The 16,548-nt window shown below is 45.1% G+C and overlaps 1 protein-coding gene across 1 annotated transcript in view; it reads left to right on the plus strand.

Annotated features, from left to right (window-relative positions):
- LAS1L (LAS1 like ribosome biogenesis factor) overlaps positions 1–16,548 on the plus strand; it is a 402,245-nt gene that overhangs the window by 164,312 nt on the left and 221,385 nt on the right. The gene's annotated exons all lie outside the window — the stretch shown is intronic.

The raw sequence follows: 16,548 nt of genomic DNA on the forward strand, positions 1-16,548 counted from the left end.
GTGCCCAATCCTGCCTGAAATCCTGTTTGTGTGTTCGGAATAAGATTTGGCCTGCTGACCTAATCCTCCAGGTCTGCCAGCTAATTAGATGCTTAGATTTCAGCCTCCACGGCGATGAGTGCTATCAATCTGTAGTTGGTTGGAGCGGAGTGTGCCCCTGATTTATATATGGGTTGTAGAATGCTTCCTCGCCAGGAGTTGGGAATGGAGCTGGGCTCAAGGACGTGTGTGAAAAATGGAGTGAGATGGCGGGACCGGAAGGATGGATCTTGAATGAATAATGCGTTTGGCAGGCAATTTGGCCGGCCCTATGGCCCTGGTGGCCCCATCTGATCAGAGATTTTTTAAGGTGTTCAGTACCTAGTTTTGCGTGATTTGTGGAAGGTGTTCCTATGGTTCTTACCTTGCTGTCTCCCGAGCATCTGGTTGAGGTTTGTTATCTTTTTCATTATTCTGATGGTAGAATGTATTTTTGGACTGTAGTGTGTCGATTTTGATCACTGTTTTTTCGATGGCTGTTGGTGTTTGTGCTGTGTGGCATGTTGTCTCACTGGCATCTATCCTTGTCGTTTTTGCATGTTTTGAGGTGTTTAACTCACCTACAAGTGAGATGGTGTTGTAAGTTGCTTCGATGTGTGCTCACCATATGTGTTCTGTAATATATGAGTTGAAGTGTCTGTTATTGCTGTTTGCTAAGATGTTTATGTTTTTCCAGAAAAGTTTGGAGTCTCTTTGCTTACTGGCTTGCAGAAGTGTCACCCAAATTGTTCAATGTATTCTTGCTTGGCCTCCTTGATTTCTTTTTTTAATACTTTTTTCTTTCTAGCTATTGACGTAAGGGTTTGCTGAGATCATTCTGGGCCCTGGGTTCGCAGTAGTCTTAATTGTTTGTTCAGATGTTTTTTTGTTTGTTCTCCGGTTGTTGGTATATCAAGCTCCCCCCGTTGGTCTGTGGGCTTTATGACCATTAGCCCGGTTGAAGTATTTTTTTTTAATTCGTTGGTGAACGACTCCCAGGCCTCTATGCGACGCGGTTCTGTTTCCGGTGACCCCAGTAATTTCAGGCATGTCCCCATGATGGCGTCCATGTTGCTCTTATTCCAAATGAGTTGTTTTAGATTGTAGGGTTGGATTGATAGTGACAGAGGCTTGGGCTGGCCTGACCTTATTAGGGTTATGGTTAGCGTAAAAGTCTGAGGATCGCTTTCTGCTCTTTCCTTTTTTTGGAAATCATGAGTACAAGGAAGAAGGTCTGGATCTGTCTAGGTAAAGTAGATGGTTGTGCCTGTTTTATTCGTCACTCTTGTGAATGCTACATGACAATCCAACTGTCCTCGTCCATTTAGCATGTACAGCAAGAGGTCCTCCAGACAAGCTGTGCATCTCTTGCCCTGGGTGTCCATTCTAAAACCTGATATGGTATTTTTTCTTGCTTTGCAGTAGGTTCATATTGAAGTCCCCAGACAATATTATGTTGGCTTGTGGATGAGTGAGTTTTAATGTTTCAAGTCCTGCACTCAGTAGCTCAATTCTTGGGCCCTCTTGTTTGGCAGCCTGTGGATGTGTATGTTCAGGATTAACAAGCTGGTTGAGGGTGAAGCGTCGAGTTTGGTCCATGGCATCCAAGGGGAATCGAGGTCGATGGCAATGACTTTCCATAGAGTGTCCGCTGAGATGAAGGTTGAATGACCACCTTTTGCCCTTCTGTACTTTACATCCTTAGTGGCTGGTCTGAGGTATTCTTTGTAACCTGCTATTGGTGAGTTTTTGGTCTGTCATGTTTCTTGTAATAGTAGTATATTGTGCTGTAGGATAATTCTAAAAAGTCAGCATCTTCGAATTTTGCGCTTAGACCGTTCGCATTCCATGCGCTAATCTTGCAGCCCTGGCTTGATTTGGAGTCCTTACGAGATTTTTAATCATGCAACTCTGTTTTTTTGTTGTTTAGGCGGTCTTCCGCAGGTTGGCCACGTGTTTGGCGACTTCAGGGTGTGCGATTGTGATTACCTTGTTGTTTGACAGGTGCCTATTGTTGCTCTGGTCCGGTCCGGGCCATTTGCACCTTTTAGGACGCCTACTGTCTGATTGAATTGTTGTAGCAGACTTGGGTAGCAGATATACTCTGCCTTTTATTAACTCAATGCCCATTTGGAGAATGATTCCTTAAGCCGCCAGATTTGCTTTACGAAGGAGTGAGCTTTCCAGGTTGTTTGACAGGTGCCGTTTGTTGTTCTGGTCATGTCAGGGCCATTTGCACCTTTTAGGGCGCCCACTGTCTGATTGAATTGTTGTAGCAGACTTGGGTAGCAGATATACTCTGCCTTTTTTTGAGCTCGATGCCCCATTTAGAGAATGATTCCTTATGCCGCCAGATTTTCTCAATGAAGGAGTGAGGTATCCAGGTTGCTGTTGTAATTTCTTTGCCAGTTTTATTGGGATTGGGTTTAAATTCTATTGCTTTCAAGATCGCTGGTTTTGTTGTGACTCAGAGTTGGAAGAGCCTTAAATATTTTTAATAGTGCGTTTGTATTTAGAATGTTGTGCGCTCCCCTCGACACGTAGTGTGGAACTACCTCTATCTTTTTATGGCCTCTACAGGGAAGGTCAATAAGTTGTACTTTGGCTCGGTCACTAGGGGACTCTGTTGTGGCCTCAATAGGCTCTAAGAGATCTGAAATTGGATTTGAGGAGTGTCGTGTTCTATTTTGTTGAGTATCTCAGCGGTTCGTGGCAGGTTTGGCCTCCTCACCACCTGGATAGTTTGCTCTTTCCTTGGCTTTTTTGTTGTTACACCTTTCTTCTGAAATAGCTAATCTGTTGCTGTCCGCCTCCTGTGGGCTGACTGTGCTGGCTTCCGTCGTTTTACCCTGAGGTGTTTGGGTGATGTTCGTTTTTTGGCTGACCTGGGTGCTTGACTTGTTTGATTCACTCCCTCCAAGTGATTAAATATGTTGTAAAAGTTCTTTGTTGAGGATTTTGCACTTTTTTTGTGTTTCGGGCTACTTAAGATGGTATCCTTTTTTGTGGATGAGGTGAGGTGCTCCTGGGTGCGAGCTGCATTCTGGTGTTTTGTTCTATGTTATACTTATCTGTTTTTGTGTCCTGTCACTCTAAGATATCTGTGTGAATGCGTTTGGCCCTTGTCTGTTTGATTTGCTTTTCCTTGCTTTTCTCAAGCTTTTTCTTTCCCTCTCCGTCAGGTAAGTTGTCGATTGTCTCTGTCCTCCTGTTGAATGCAAACACTGTTGGTTTGGCGATGCTTCTGGTGCGCCTACTTGAAATGCAATTGCTCCAGGCATGGAATCTGGATGAGCTTGCCTGCACTGGAGCATTATAGGTCTCCTTTTCTCTAGGACTTTGACCCATGGGGGTCTGCAGGCTCGCCCAGTCTTCTCCCCTAAATGCGTCTTTTTCGGGGGCTTTTGTCAATTTGGTCTTTAATGGGTGCTCCCTGACTGCCTCTAGCAGTTCTGACATTGAGTTGCTTCCACCGCTAATTTGTCAATAATTTGGGGGCAGTGACATGTATGCTATGTAGTGTCGCGATCATGGCCTTGAGAGTATGCAGCTTTTTTTCAATCTCAACGTGGTTGGCTGAGATGTTTAGGAGCTCGACTTGGGTGTCTAGCTTGTCATTGCCTTTCCAATGGTTACCATGGTATTTAGCAAGTAGGGCCAAGCGGTTGATGTTGAGGAGCTGATTAATGCTACCAGCTGGGGACAGTCTAATTGATCTGGTGTGCCTGATTGGTCCGGTGGGTTGTTGATCCTGCTTAGTTGTTTGCCTTCGTCTTTGTGTAGAGTTGTGGATACAGTCGTAGGCGCTGATATGGACTTTTCAACCCCAGTTTGCGGACATCCGCTAAGTTTGTGTTGAAGTGGTTCCTGGCCAGATTGTTGTTCCCTTTCATATGGAACTGGTGATAGGGCAGGAGTGTCTGGTCTTGGGCACAGGCTTTAACGAAGCCCTCCTGTTCCAGAGATAAGAAAGCTGCCGAAGACGTGGGCGAGAAAGCTTATCCGAATGGGCTTAGGATATTATTATGCTGATGCGTTGAATCATCCTCGGTTTTTTGAGTTGATATTTGCGATTGCTGGTGGTCTGAGAGGGACGTTCGGCTGATAAGTAGGTTCGAACTTTGGTCAGGCTGGGTGTGGTCTAGAGCCTCGACTAGCTGATGGTGCGCTTGGCAGATGGCAGGTAAATTTGGGACTCGAGATATTGGTGGTTCCTGATTTGTTTTTTGAGGGCTTGAGGTTTCTTTAATGGGGAGAAGAGAGCGTTAATTTCCGTACCCTGGGTATCTTTGTTTTTATTATTACAACTGCAACAGCCGTGTGAGAGGTCCTTATTGCATTCGCGTTGAGGATCTGTGTTGTTGCTTTGATTGGCGTCCTTGTGGTCCACAAGGTCTTTTTGGCTCTTGGGGCAGGGTCTGCGACATACTTTTAGGAAGTCTGTGATCAGAGCCCACTTGCTGGTTTTGAGACATGAATGGTACGTGACGGGTGCTGTCTGCTCTCCTTCCTTGATGACTTCTAGGTCTCCTTCTAGGTCTATGTTTGGGTTGATCTCCGTGGCAGGGATCCACCTGCCTGCGCTACTTATTTGATTTCATTTGTGATTTATAAAGCGCGCGATAGACCATGGGCGTCTTGGCGCTTAGTAGACGCAGGAGACCAGCTAGCTTCCCGTTATGTATTTACAAGCCTGCGGTGAACAGCCAGGTTTTTATCTCTTTTCTAAATGAGAGTAGCGAAGGGCTGTTTTTGATTGTCGTTTGGAGCATATTCCATGTCCTGGCTGTGTGTAGCAGAAAGCTCCTCCCTCCCCACTGGACCTGTTTAAATCTTGGCACCTGAATCATTTTTTGATGACTGGATCTCAAGGTCCTAGATGGCTCATACCATTTCAAATGATTTATCAAGAACTGACAACCCACTCCATGGAGGGCTTTGTAGGTCAGACACAGGGATTAAAATGTTACTCTTTTTCCTATTGGGAGCCAGTGGAGAGATCTCAGTCTAAGCGCTATTGGGTCATACTTGGGAATGTCCAACACCAGTCTATCTGCTGCATTTTGTAGACGTTGTTATTATTATTATTATTATTATAGAGTTTTATAAAGCGCATGGTTACGCGCCCCAGCGTGTCCCCGCGCTGAGAGCGAAGTATGGAGTATTCAGATCAAGAGGTTACAGCAGTGCTAGGCGGAAGAGGTAGGTTTTTAGGGCTCTTCGGAACTTGGCCTCAGAAGGTTTGAGGCGAAGTTCTGTTGGAAGCAGGTTCCAGTTCTTGGCTGCGAGGAGCCTGAAAGATCTGCCCCCATGCGAGCTTTACGAATTTTGGGGACAACTGCCAGACCGGTGCCAGAGGATCTAAGAATCCGCTCTGGTCTGTAGGGGGTAATGAGGCTATTTAGGGGGGCGGGCGCCCTGCCTCCAAAGATGCGATGACACATGCATAGTGCTTTGAAGGTAATCCTTTCTCTGATCGGAAGCCAGTGAAGGGACTTCAGAGCAGCTTTAGAGGGCGTTCTCCTAGGAAGCCTCAGCACCAGCCGGGCTGTGGCATTTTGAAGTACCTGGAGACGGTTGAGGCTTCTAGCTGTTATACCCAGATATAGAAGGTTAGGGTAATCGAGCCTGGATGTGACCAAGGCATGCACAAGGGTCTTCCTGACACCAACAAGTAGTAGGTCCAGGACCTTACATAAGCTCTTGAGTACACCGAAGCACATTCCGACCACCGATTAACCTGGGGAGCAAATGACAAATCGGAGTCAAATAATACCCTGAGATTTTTGGCCTGTTGACAAGGCACTGGAGTAGAGCACAGGCAGTCTGGCCACCATGCCGAGGACCACACAGGCGGACCACCTCCCACCATGAGCACTTCAGTTTTGGACCCATTCAGCTTCAGGCAGTTGTTAGACATCCAGGAAGCAAGCTCCTGCATGCAAGCACTGAAGCTGGATGCTGCAACTTCAGGTGCCCATGACAGTGAGATGACCAGCTGTGTGTCATCGGCATATGACACTAGTTGGATACCATGACTTTCCACAATGGTGGCTACAGGGGAAGCGTATAGGTTGAACAAGGTAGGGCTCAGGGCAGAACCCTGAGGGACCCCTTGATCGAGGTTGAACACGCGGGAGTAGTGTTCTCCCTGTCTGACTTGAAAGCCCCTATCAATGAGGAAAGATTGGATCCATCTCAGCGCTGCCCCATTTACTCCGCCTTTGTTAAGACACTGTAGCAAGGTGAAGTGTGCTACAGTGTCAAAGGTGGCACTCCGGTCAAGTAAGATGAGAGCCATAGTATGTTCTCATCTACCCCTTGCCTGATGGTCTCAGTGGCCATGAGCAGCGTGGACTCCGTGGAGTGGCGTGAGCGAAAGTAAAACTGAATAGGATGGAGAAGGTTGGCTTTCTCCACAAATGCCATAAGTTGAAGATTTGCCACCTTTTCTGCCACTTTGGCCAGGTAGGGGAGGAGGGAGATGGGACGGAGATTGTCCAGCCTGTCACAACTGAGATTCGTTTTTTTTTTAAGCGGGAGCACTATCGCTTGCTTCCAGCTTTTGGGTACGGTGCCCGACCCAAAAGAAAGATCCAGAACATCCCTAATATAGAGTTCAAGGATTTCAATACTCTCTCCAAGAAGTTTCGGTGATGCCCGATCACGGGGGGATCCTGACTTAATGGAGCGGCATATCTGCTGAAGCTCATTAGGGGATGGGGTGACAAAGTTGCCCAGCCTATTAACACCTACGTCCACCAATATATTCTCACTGAACTCTGTTACCTTTTCCTTTCCCCCTGAAAAAGCGGAGCAGATAGTGGCCACTTTATCAGAGAAGAAAGCGGCAATGCGGTTGCAGGATTCCTCCGAGACCGAGGATGGGTCAACAGATGAGCCGCAGAGAGAGATTTCCTTATAAATTGTAAATAGCTCCTTGGTAGAGTTTTGAGCTTCTCCTATCCTACCTGAAAAGTAATTAGTTTTGGCACGCCTGATCAAGCTATGATATTCTCTGCGTTTGCCTATATATCTCAGTTTTGCTTGATCAAGGTAGGCCACCCTCCACTGTCTTTCTAGTTGTTTACATTCTGCTTTAGCTAGGCGAAGTTCTTCGCTAAACCAGGGGGCGGATTTATGGGGTCTACTCCAGGGTTTTTTGTGACAAAGAGGGGCTGTGTCATCCAAAGTATTAGTAATGCGACCGTCTAATCTATCTGATGCAGTAACAGCATCCTTACCTCCTGGTCTGCCGCCTTTGGTCAGAGCAGTATCAAACCTAGCTTTGAAAAACGCAGTCCATTTGCGACTCAAGTATTTAGTATTAGAGCGCTTTTGGGTATTACTAGCAGGGATAGTTATTATAAAAGGTACTAAGAAGTGGTCTGACCAGGGGACAGGGACGGTGGACTTAACTTCTATATCTTCCCAGTTGGCAAAGATGGGGACTGTAGTTGCTGATAAAAGTCAGTAGCTCCTTTGTCTGATAGATCGTCCAGATGGATGTTCAAGGCACCTAAGAGCATAAACTTGTCCCTACGCAGAGCGGCTTCCGTTATGCCTTCGGTAAGGCTGGTGGTGAAATGGGTAGAGGGACCAGGAGAGCGATAAATCAAGAAGCCCTTCAGCGTGTTCCCAGCGTTAACCTTAATGGAAAAGGCTCCTGTCTCACTATCAGCGACAGCGAGAGGTTCAAGTTGACAACACAGTGGCTGTTTAGTTATTATCGCTATCCCCCCCACCTCTGCCTTCAGATCTATCCAGGCGTACCACGGTATAGCCAGCAGGAAGAGAAGCAACTATATCTGGCTCTGAGTTGGAATCAAGCCAAGTCTCAGTAAAAAACAGGAGATCAAGTTTCATATCTAGGTCGAATATATCAAGACTATGTTTCCGCATGGATCTGGTATTAAGTAGACCGCATGTAAGCCTAATGTTCTCAGCCCTAGTCGTAGGTCTGTTATGCCAATTATACTGACACTCTTTACAGTTATTGGTGTCTTCCGCATTAAGACTATGGAGGCAGGCTTTGGCAAAAACAGGACAGAGGGCGCGGAGTTGTTGTGCGCTCCAGCATATCATCGGCCCATTTTGGCCAGGGGTCGTGGCCCCTGTCCCCGGCTGGCCGTGGACGAGCTCGCCTTCGGTGCGCCCTTCGGCGTGCCCTCTGCGCTCGTCCGCTGCGCTTCCTAGGTGGGGGTGCCATTTTATGTCGGAAGGGGCTGGAGGAGCGGAGCACTAGTCTGCTCAGCCGCCTCCTCACCCAAGATGGCGCGACCCACGGGGGTAGAGTCTCCAATGAATAGTCAGACTATGTGCAAAAGAGCAATAAAGTTTAAAATAATGGGCAGCAAGGACGTTAATTTTAAAATCACATCAACAATTTGTCAACACTCGAAAAAGTCACTGGCAAGGTCCCGGCTTCCGCCTCAGGACGATCAACACATCACACATGCTCGCAATTGTATTGCCAGCATATAGCGCGTTTCCGAAATCCAGCCTCGACAGAGCCAGTGCAGTTACCACCGTTTTGCACGACTCCCTGGGGATGAACGGTAAAAGTTTCCTGATCATTTTCAGAACGTACCAGATGGAGGAGGCTAACTTGTTAGTTTGTGTCAGTTTAGTGTCCAGGAGTATTCCTAGATTTCTTACCTTATTAACTGGGGATGGACGCTGGCCCAGGCTGTCAGGCCACCATTCCTGCGACCAGATTTGCATGTCTGTCCCCAACAGCATGAATTCGCTTTTATCCCCATTCAATTTCATGGCCATTGCGGAGGTTGTGGAGATTGTGGTGGTTGAATACCTAGACGGCTTACTAGACGGCTTACTGTTTCTGTGTGTGTCTGATTCTAAGTGAGTCAATGACTCGGACTCTAAACCAGGTAGATTGTGTCCTTGCCTGATTGCCACCCTCTTTTCCTTCTTAGGCCTGACTTGCGTTTTTTTGTTGCATCTCTGGTTCTCCCTGACTTCAAGCTGGGTATCTTTAGGCCAACCTGGATAGATTGTGAATGCAGGATGGAGCCTAAGGGCCCTGGGAGGCGGCTGGTTTACATCCGCTTCTACCCTATGCGAGGGCTGGCCCAAGGTTCTGTTTTAGGCTGTTCCGGGCCTGGGTGTTAAGTGGAAGATTGTAAGTGAAGACTGGTTTTCCAGGATTTTCTCTTTTTTCCCCCCTTGTTTCTGTTTCTCCAAGCAAGGAAGGAAACCCTGAGGGTGGCTGAGCCGCTGGGGAGCTAGGGTACTGGGGCGCTGAGGAAAGGTGCCGGAGGTGAAGCTGCTGATCGGGGGCAAGTGGGGCTCGTGAGGCAGTTCTGCAGGCTGCACCCGGCCTGGCTGGGCCGCCTCCTTAGGACCACCAAGGGCATGCACTTACTACGGCCACCTGCTAATGGCTGCCGCGCTTGTCTCTCACCTCGACTCTGCGATCCGCCTCGACTCCATGGTCCATAACGCCCACAGGAGCGCCGGCCGTGAATCACCTTGTAACAACCGAAGTAAAAGGGCTACTCCTCATGGGAGGTTACAAATGACGAGTAGGCGGTGCTAAAGAGTGACTAACAAGCCAATTTACAACTCGGAAGCCAGCATTTAACAAGTACAATGACACAAGCCACTGACAAATATGGGCGGAGAGTGGGCGGGGCTTCAAGTGCATTCTCCAATACAGCATGACTCACAGAGCAGCACATGTGCTGCCCAGCCTCGACCTAAAAAGGTGGGGGATGGTCACAGGAGCGCTGGGATGGTGCTATAAGGATTCACTCACATCACATCCGCATTGCGTCCAACATCAAGAAGGAGGTGACGCCACCTATTGGTGCATGCGGGCTTTTGCAAACTTTCCAATATCAAGTTTGGTGTCTGATGATAATAAAAAATGTGAGGAATCTGCATGTTAACTGTATGGTGCGGAGGATGGCTCTGTGCGGTCCTCTGCACCAGTGGCTGTGTGCCAAAGACGGCTCCAAGCCTTCCACACACACACACAAGGGATTTCCTTATACTGAAATCAGCCTCTGGAGCTGGGGAAGAGCCTCCCCAGCAACCAAGGGCGATTATTTTTGTTCCCCATTGAAATGCCAATCCGCGTGCATGGCGCTCACGTCATTACAATGAAAACAAAAGTGAAATAAGTCCATTGTTTGCTTCACTTCCACTGCATCTGTGCTCGGGGATATCTCATCCCCCTGACCACCGATTTATACGGTAGCGGTATCATTGGAAAGGGGAGAATCGCTGCTTTCCTTTGGTACCTTTCCCAACTGGTCCCAGCTTGGGGATCGCCGCAAGAAGGCGATTCCCCATGCGGGAATCTTCTCCGCTGGACACTCAACTTTTGTGGATTCCTTCTGATTCCGGAAGTGCTGTTGTGGGCAAAGGATGAGGTTTGCAGGGTATTTTTGGTAAGAATACTTTGTGGAATCCACATGAGGCATACTACCCTGGACTCCCCTGGGTGTCTAGTTTAAACAAATATACAGGTTTGCTAAGCTTCCATAGGCCCTGAGTGAGCTAGGGCCCACAATCCATAGCTATCCACTTTGCAAAAAAATGGACTATTTTGAGTGAAAAAAATTTGATGTATCCATTTTGCGTCTTGGCCTGTGTCCTGTTGCAGGTCATAGGCCTACCTACCAAAGTGAAGTATTGTTTTTATCAGAAGACTTAGAGGAATGCTGGGTAGAAGGAAGTTTGTCGCTCCCCACAGATTCAAGAACTGTCAATCACAAAAAAATTAGGAAATGCAAGGTATTCCATGTAAACCAACCTTGTGAGAACCACGCAAGCCATCCCATCCTGGATTCCAATAGGTGTCTTGGTTTAAAAAATTTGCAGGTTTTTATGTTTTCCTTGGTGCCGGCTGAGCTAGGGCCCAAAATCCACAGCTACACACTTTACAAAAAAAATGGTCAGTTATGAGTAGAAACATGTGATGTATCCATGTTGTATTTTAGGCCATTTCCTGTCACAGGCATGAGGCCTACCCACACAAGCGAGGTACCATTTGTATCAGAAGACATGTGGGAGCATATAATAGTAGTTATTATTTCTAATTGGCTTTCCCTACATGTGTGCCTTCCAAATGTAAGCCAGTGGGTAAAAAAGAAAGACATTTTGAAAAATACCCTCTAAATCATATGCATGTATGGGAACACACAAATTCAGAGATATATAAATAATCTCAGGTCCTAAACTTTATATCTTGTACCCATTTCTGAAATTCATTGGTTACCTTGATACCTATTTTTCATTCTACAAGTTTCACCATTTGAATTGGTCTAGACTCAGTACACAGTGAAAACCCCTTTTACAGTGCAGCTCAGTTTTTGGCTCTGGGTACCTCAGGTTCTTGGGGAAACTACAAACCCTATCTATCCCCACAACCAAAAGGGTCTAGCTAACATAATGGTACATTGGTTTTGTAAATAGACCATCATGACAAAAAGTTACAGATGAAAACAATGTCACAAATGGCTGTTTTGTTCCTACTAGTTTTCAGTATTTATTTATATCATCAGTTTGTCTCCTTAGGAAAACCTTGAGGGATCTACACATGTGACCCCTTGCTAAATTTGGAATGTTGTCTACTTTTCAGAAACATATAGCTTTCCTGGATCCCCCTTGGGTTTCACACTGGTTTGCACCACAAACTGGAAGTAGGTTGAAAGCGGAAAAATAGGACAAATGGGCTACTTCTTTAAAAAATGCCAAAACGGTAGTAATTTTTTTTTATTATTGATTAAACTTTGCATGTTCCTGAAAGCTGTGAATATGGTGACTTTCCCATATCAAACCGTTCGTTGATCCCATTTTAATGAAAAAAACAGGCATTTTTATCCAGACTGCTTTTTCCCTAATTTTCCCTCAAAACTCAAATGTTTGCTAAATTTTGGCTATTTACGCAGTCCCCTCCAGGGGAGTCCTCAAACCCTGGGTACCTTTATAATCCCCATGATGTTGGTAAACAAGGACACGACATTGGCGCGGATAGCTTATTTGGACAAAAAGTTATGGATGCCTATGCAACAACTACCACCCCAAATAGCCAAAAAAAGACTTGGGACAGAGGGGGTGCGGGCAAGGTTTAAGATTGACAGAGTTAATAGAGTGCCCACCAGAAAGATTGTTACAGAAGGTAAATAACTTTTTCTTCCCTCCTAATCTCATTGTCATTATTGTAGGGAAAACAGAGATGTTATCACTTGTACATTTGTTGTAAATATTCATTTCTACCCTCCAAATGGTTAAGTGTCACTTCACTGGAAAATCGAAACTGTTGTATTAAGACCGTGATCTTAAATTGCTGCCCCTTTTGTATCCCTTTGAGTGACAAATGATGTACACTTCAGTTCAGTGGTTTTGTAAGTAGAGTATTGGTTTTATATTTAACACATCTCTGTTCGATATGCAATACTTCACATGCCTACGTAGTGTTCACTAATTTTATAGTCAACAAAACCTTCAGTTTAACACCATCAGTTGACTTCCTGGTATTAGTCATACAGTTAAGCCCTTCAGGGATATACTAGTATGTCTAACCATCTATCTGTGGGGATTGGAGTGCACCAGAATGCTTCCGCTCCACTGGAGGAAATGGCAGTGTCATTAAACAAATACGCGGTTTTAACTGGAACATATTCTGTGTGAGTGCATTACTCATGCCAACGCTAACATGGCACACCTCAGAGAAGCAACTGTACTTGGAATGAAAACAAAGCTGGTTATAAAGCGTGGGGAATCTTTAATCGGTGACTTATCATTCCTGGTAATGGATTTACCCCTACTGTTTGACCAGGCTGATGAGTGGTTGCTCAACACATCCTGAGGAGAGGAGTCATTCACTCCTTTAGTATTTTTAATACTTCCCAGATGTTTCTTAATGGCTTTTTCTCAACGTTTTCCCAGAGTCAGTTCATGTTAGTTATTCCGGAGCTTACTCATTCTAATTGTGTAGGTATAGACTTCTCACCAGGCCAAAGAGTTAGTTTCTCTCGCACCTTGCTGAGGAAAGAGCCCAGAGGTGATCTCACAATGGAATACCCCTCTGAGGCCATCTTCACACTTGTTACCCTCGGTGTCTGGGACTATACATCTGCCCATCCTTTCTCCTCACCCTTTATCTCAATTCTCTTCTCTCTTAACTGTAATTCAATTCATTCAGCCTTGGAATTCTAAAATGGATGTGGTTCGCATTTAAAATGCTGTATCCTACAACAATCCGTCAGTAGCACTAGGGCTTGCATAGAACTTAGTGCTAGCTTCTGTCATCTCACTTTTCACTCTGCATGGATAATGCACCTTGATAAACATTTTCACTAGAGCAATGCTCAGTCATGACTATGTAAACAAAACCCTTATAAAGAAACTGGTTTATCAGTTTGAACTACCCCAGATACTTTCATTATACTATGTATAAATCTCCCATTTAGGTCTTGCCTAAGACAGCACATGCTCTGTCTGTTGCAAGATATTTTGTTAGCTTACAGTGGCCTTAGAGCCCGCCCATTGATTACCATTGGGTTGGCCTCATCGTCCCTCTCATTTGCTATCTTCCTTTTTTTATAGCTTGTCTGGCTTTGCTTCCCATTTGTAAGTTTGTCCTTGGAGCAGAGACACATTATTGTGTCCCTACACTGCTCGTTTTTTCGTGCTACTTTGTTCTTTCTGATTAAACACTCTACAAGTGTGCTAGTGTTTTCCAGCGGTCTACATTGTGTGCTTCACTGTCCACACTCATCTCTGTGTTAGTGTCTCTGTGTGCTTTCCCACCCCACAACCCCGTGTTGATCTGTCTTATGTGTTTCTCTGCTCCCCCTACAACCGGTCTGCGTGTTCTTCTGTCTCACTGAGTACTTCTCTCCCTGTACCCATGTTTTTCTGTGCGACTTGTTGCTACCTCTATCACCATGTTGCTCTAACTCTTCATGTGCTTCTGTTTACACCCCTGTCTCCGTCTTGCTGTGTACTTCTGTGCTCCACCTGTGTTCCTTTATTTTGCGTGTCCTTCTCTGCCCCTCCCATGTTGTTTGTCAGCCTTGTTGCTTCCCCCCACCTGAATCCCTCATTTTCGTTGCTTATTATATGTTTTCTCTTAGGAACACTCTAAATGTTGTTCATCACAATGAGACATTTGGCTTTGACAGGCATCTTCTATCAAGTTTACACTCAATGCTGTATGTTTTGATTACATCATGTAAGTACTCCGATTCAAAATTACATAGTCTCCGAAGCCCAGAGTCTGCTCATGTAAATTGGAGATTAACAGAATAACAGTAGATCCGTGAAAGACCATTGATCTGGAGTCCATAGGACCACAGGCAGTTGGGAGGTATTTCAAGGGTGGCAGTTAAATTTGATTAACCTGTCCATTCCGTGGAAAAGGGGCTTCCAACCTGACAGAAATAGTATACTGCCCTGTTTTACTCTCTGAGATCAGACAAATGACCAAGTTCCAAAAATAGAGTAGCAGACCTAGAGTAGCAGACCCAAGCTTCAAGTGCACTTATTTGTGGAGAGCATTGACCTGATCAGTGCCAAGCCACTTAAAGCATGTACCAAACGCAGCACTCATTTTTAAGCATTACCAACTACAAATAAAGCATCGATTAAAGCAGAAAATAGCAGTGGGATAAACGTAAAATATAATAGTGGCCACATAAACTCCCATCTGGAATGAGAAGCTTTCAATACTTCTAGGACAACATTACTATCCAGCTTTCAAACGTCTGGAGTAAATATCCTTACTCCAGAGTCTCTGCTGAGGCTCAAGGAGCGTCTCTGCTGAGCTTGGATGAAATCAACTTGTAATATCCATCAGACCTTCCACCTACAGATCTTGAAATGGCTCCAGAAGCTGAAGGCGAATTATTAAGTGCTTTGTATCTAGTTTGAGTTTTTCTGGTTCTTGCTGTAGACAAAGCCAGAGAAAAATGACCAAAGCTGGGAGAGTAAGAACGGTTGTGAAGTAGTGGTGTCCAAACTCAAGGATTTGGGATATGGTTCATCCATCGGTTGTTCTAATTGCAAGTCACTGGTGGGCAGTGGTAGCCAGGTCTGGAAGGATCCACGCTGGCCACCATTGGCCACCAACCATCTCTTGTTGATACCCAGGAATGGTCTGCTCCCAAGAATTCAATCTTTCATAACTGCCATGATGACCAACTTTAGAGAAGAATACCACTCCCTTTTCAAAGTACTCATGGCTGTTGGAGAGCATAGTTACAAAAACTCTCAGTGAATAAAATGTTGCCTCCTCTTCAAATAATCCAATCTTCCCAGTAACTGCCATCCATTGTTTACCAGGACAACCCCACAAGTATACTAAAGGCTAGCTTAGCACTTTTCTATGAATCTCTGGTCTTTGTGAGGAGACTTCGGGCCATATGTATGAAAATGGCCATTTGCGATTCTCAAATAGCGATTTTTTGCAAATCGCTATTTGAGAATCGCAAAACCCTATGTATGTAGGGTTAGCAAATAATTTTGCGAATCCTATATATTCCTTAATTGCGAATCGCAAATTGCGATTCTGAATTAAGGAATACCTCCCCATTCATCCCTATGGGCCTAGGGGCCCATAGGAATGAATGGAAAGACATTCTCAATTGCGATTCCCAATTAGAGAATCGCAAATCGCGAATGCAATTTCAAGGGTGCCAGGGTGTCAAAAAAACACCCTGTTGCACCCCTGAAATGGGCATGGGTGCAGATGTGGCGCACATAGATGCCCGAAGGGCATTTATGTTAGTCACATAGCACTTTGAAAAATGCATAAAAGTGCATTTTTTTTAAAGAAATCGCAAATTACCACCAACTTGAAGTTGGTGGTAATTTGCGATTCCTTAAGTCCAAATTGCACTTTTTTGGTGCTTCTTACATTGCATTTAAGGTAGCGCAAAATTTTAAATTCCTTAATGTAATCGCAAAATAAGGGATTGCAAATGTTGCGATTGCTTACTTTGCGCGCAGATTTGCCTCATACATACCATTTGGCAAAATTGCGATCGCAAACGCCAAAATTCGCCGAATTTCGGCGTTTGCGATCACAATTTTGCTTGATACGGATGGACCCGATGAAGGCGAGAGACTCAATACATTTTAAGCTAAAAGATGGCTTGATTTTAGCAGTCTCATACCTAAAATTGCCTCTGCAACAAAATAAGTCAATGGGCAAAGTACATTCCCCTAATATTTATTTCAAAATCTCCCACTTGCCAGTTGTGAAACCTTGCATATATCTTAACCCCTTAATAAACTAATGTTGTCCAGTAATTAAGGATGTGTCTTACTTTGAATTGAAAATTATTATTTGAGATTAGGTTTTTATAAAATCATTGGACCAATGTTTTCCTTTTAATTTCCATTTTTCTTTGTTGAGGAATTGCTTGTTTTGTTAATTCTAAGGTTTTCTGATGACTCACATGGTAGTACAGGTTTCTTATCTCCGAATATCGTAAAAAAACAGCAGTTACCAATGTAAAGACAGAAACACCAGCCACATCCATTGACATGCAGCCC

Source organism: Lissotriton vulgaris, chromosome 4_1 (assembly GCF_964263255.1).
Source record: "Lissotriton vulgaris chromosome 4_1, aLisVul1.2, whole genome shotgun sequence".
Lineage (NCBI taxonomy): Eukaryota > Metazoa > Chordata > Amphibia > Caudata > Salamandridae > Lissotriton > Lissotriton vulgaris.